The sequence below is a fragment of the Sapajus apella genome, unplaced genomic scaffold, assembly GCF_009761245.1.
Source record: "Sapajus apella isolate SASKATOON/1434 unplaced genomic scaffold, GSC_monkey_1.0 scaffold39, whole genome shotgun sequence".
Taxonomy (NCBI): Eukaryota; Metazoa; Chordata; class Mammalia; order Primates; family Cebidae; genus Sapajus; species Sapajus apella.
In genome coordinates this window covers 4889871-4893988 of record NW_022436979.1, presented here as the reverse complement: position 1 = coordinate 4893988, position 4118 = coordinate 4889871, and the positions used below count along the sequence as shown (strand labels likewise).

Below are 4118 nucleotides of genomic sequence, written 5' to 3'. Positions count from 1 at the left end.
CTGTCCCGGGTTCAGCTGCGCTCGCTGTGAAATTCTCAATCCAGAGTTTCTGGTTGCTGTTCTTTTATGGGGGTGGGGCCAGCCGAGCCTGATCGCCTGGCTCCCTGCCTCAGAGCCTTTTTTAAGTTGGTGTTCCAGTCGCCTGTTGAAGAGGCGCCGGGGTCTGTTTGTTTTCCCCTGCGGCCACTCACTGCGCTGGCTTAAACAGCGGCACTGAGGTTTGTGGCGCTTTTTTTTCTTTTTTTTTTTTTTTGCCCTGGAATCTACTGTCCTGGTTCTCTGCTCAGTCCCCTTTTTGAACCAGCATATGGGCGACTTCCCGTGGCTCCAATCGCCAGCCAAAAGGGCACCCGGACCGGTGTATTTTGTACGGAGAACCGCGGCTCCGGGGCGCCGACAAAGCAGCCGCGCGGGGCAAAGCAGCGGCGCTGGCCGGCACAGCAGCACTGGCCACAACAGCCGCGCTGGCGAGCGTGGAGCACCTCTGCCCGGGAATTTCCTAGTCTGTGGGCAATAAAAACGCGGCGTCCACTCACCCTCTGCGCTTTCACTGGGAGCTGCAATCCTGAGCTGTTCCTAAACGGCCATCTTGGATCCTCAGCACCGATTTTTTTTTTCTTTTTTAGAGTCAAGTTCTCCCTCTGTCTCTCAGCCTAGAGTGTAATGGTGTGATTATGGCTTATTCATTCCCTGCTACACTTCCTGGGCTCAAGGGATTCTCCTTCCTCAACTTCTCCAGTAGCTGGGATTACAAGTATGTACCATCATGCCTGGATAAGTTTTTAATCTTTTTTAGAGTTGGGGTCTTGCTATGTTACCCAGGCTGGTCTTGAACTCCTGGCCTCAATCAATCCTCCTTCCTCAGCCTCCCAAGTAGCTGGAATTGCAGGCAAAAGCCACTGAACATGGCTGTGGAAAACGTTAGAATATTTGTGTTCACAAATATTGGCAGCACATATACTAAAATTGGAATGATACAGAGAAGATTAGCATGGCCCCTGTGCAAGGATGACATGCAAATTTGTGAAGTGTTCCAACTAGTAATAAAATGGCAGGATCAAGTTCATACATAATTTAAACATTAAATGTAAACAGACTAAATGCCCCAATCAAAAGACACACAGATCAGCAAATTGGATAAAAAGCTAAGAACCATCAGTGTGCTGTATTCAGGAGACCCATCTCGTGTGCAAAGACACACATAGACTCAAAATAAAGGGACGGGAGAAGATTTACCAAGCAAATGGAGAGGAAAAAAAAAAGCAGGGGTGGCAATCCTAGTCTCTGATAAAAAGAACTTTAAATCAACAAAAATCAGAAGAGGCAAAGAAGGGCATTACATAATGGTAAAAGGATCAATACAACAAGAAAAGCTAACTATTCTAAATATATATGCACCCAATACAGGAGCACCCAGATACATAAAGCAAGTCCTTAACAACCTTCAAAGATACTTAGACTCCCACGCAATAATAGTGGGTGACTTTAACACTCCACTGTCAATATTAGACAGATCAACAAGACAGAAGATCAACAAGGAAATCCAGGGCTTGAATACAGATCTGGACCAAGTGAATTTAATAGACATTTCCAGAACTCTCAACCCCAAATCCACAGAATATACATTCTTCTCAGAACCACGTTGCAATTACTCTAAAATCAACCACATAATTGGAAGTAAATCACTCCTCAGCAAATGCAAAATTCAGAAATCATAACAGTCTCTCAGACCACGGTGCAATCAAATTAGAACTGAGGATTAAGAAACTCACTCAAAACCACACAACTTCATGGACACTGAACAACTGGCTCCTGAATGTCGACTGAATAAACACTAAATGAAGGCAGAAATAAAGATGTTCTTTGAAACCAACGAGAATGAAGGCACAACATATCAGAATATCTGGGACACATTTAAAGCAGTGTCTAGAGGGAAATTCATAGCAATAAATGCCCATATGAGGAGCAAGGAGAGGACTAAAATCAACACCCTATGATCAAAATTGAAAGAGTTAGAGGAGCAAAATCAAAAAAATTCAAAAGCTAACAGAAGACAAGAAATAACTAACATCAGAGCAGAACTGAAGGAGATAGAGACACAAAAACTCTTCAATAAATCAATAAATCCAGGAGCTGATTTTTCGAAAAGATCAACAAAATAGATAGACCACTAGCCAGACTAATAATAAAGAAAAGAGAGAAGAATCAAATAAATGCAATAAAAAATGATAAAGAGGACATCACCACCGATTCCACAGAAATACAAACTACTATCAGAGATTACTACAAACAACTCTATGCACACAAACCAGTAAATCTGGAAGAAATGGATAAATTCCTGGACACTTGCACTCTCCTAAGACTAAACCAGGAAGAAGCTGAAACCCTGAATAGACCAATAACGAGGGCTAAAGCTGGGGCAACAATTAATAGCCTAGACACCAAAAAAGGTGTATTCCAGATGTGTTTACAGCCGAATTCTACCAGAGGTACAAAGAGGAGCTGGTACCATTCCTCCTCAAACTATTCCAAACAATACAAAAAGAACGAATCCTCCCCAACTCATCTTATGAGCCCAACATCATCCTAATACTAAAACCAGGCAGAGAGACAATAAAAAAAGAAAACTTCAGGCCAATATGCATGATGAACACTGACACAAAAGTCTTCAATAAAATATTGGCAAACAGAATGTAACAGCAAATCAAAAAGCTTATTCATCATGATCAAGTAGGCTTCATCCCACGGATGCAAGGCTGGTTCAACATACGCAAGTCTATAAACATAATCCACCCCATAAACAGAACCAAAAACAAAAACCACATGATTATCTCAATAGATGCAGAGAAGGCCTTCGAAAAAATTCAACAGCCCTTTATGCTAAAACCCTTGATAAACTAGGTATCGATAGAACATATCACAAAATAATAAAAGCTATTTACAACAAACCCATAGCCAATATCATACTGAATGGAAAAAAAATTTGAAGCATTCTCTTTGAAAACTGGCACAAGACAAGGATGCCCTCTCTCACCACTCCTATTTAACATAGTATTGGAAGTTATAACCAGAGCAATCAGGCAAGAAGAAGAAATAAAGGATATTCAATTAGGAAAACAAGAAGCCATATTGTCTCTATTTGTAGATGACTGATTGTATATTTAGAAGACCCCATCGTCTCAGCCCAAAATCTCCTGAAGCTGATAAGCAACTTCAGCAAAGTCTCAGCATACAAAATCAATGTGCAGAAATCACAAGCATTACTATATACCAATAACAGACAAACAGAGAACCAAGTCAAAAATGAACTCACAATCACAATTGCTACAAAAACAATAATATACCTAGGAATACAACTAACAAAGGATGTAAAAGACCTCTTCAAGGAGAACTACAAACCACTGATCAAGGAGATAAAAGTGGACACAAACAGATGGAAAAACATTCCATGCTCATGGTTGGGAAGAATCAACATCATGAAAATGGCCATACTACCCAAAGTAATTTATAGATTCAATGCTAGCCCCATCAAGCTACCAATGACCTTCTTCACGGAACTAGAAAAAACCACCTTAAACTTCATATGGAACCAAAAGAGAGCCTGCATAGCCAAAACAATCCTAAGCAAAAAGAACAAAGCTGGAGGCATCATGCTGCCTGCCTTCAAACTATACCACAAGGACACAGTAATCAAAACAGCATGGTACTGGTACAAAAACAGAGACATAGACCAATGGAACAGAACATAGGCCTCAGAAGCAACACCACACATCTACAACCATCTGATCTTTGACAAACCTGACAAAAACAAGCAATGGGGGTTTGGGGAGGTTGGGGAGAGATAACATGGGGAGAAATGCAAGATATAGGTGACGGGGGGATGGGGGTAGCAAACCATCTTGCCATGTATGTACATATGCAGCAATACTGCATGATCTGCACATGTACCCCAGAAACTAAAGTACAGTAAAAAAATTAGAATATTTCTTTAGATTATGATAAACAGTATAAATATAAGTTATACATATATATACACACACACACACAACATTTGGACAAATTATTTAACCTTAATGCCTCTCATAGTTCTCTTTTTAAAAGAGATAAGAAATAACCCT

The 4118-nt window shown here is 40.6% G+C and overlaps 1 non-coding gene across 1 annotated transcript; it reads left to right on the top strand.

Moving 5' to 3' along the window:
- Positions 1 to 932: 932 nt before the first annotated feature.
- On the top strand, positions 933 to 1043 carry LOC116565313. The gene has a single exon (XR_004275378.1). It is a non-coding gene; the product is annotated as a U6 spliceosomal RNA (small nuclear RNA).
- The last annotated feature ends 3075 nt before the right edge of the window (positions 1044 to 4118 follow it).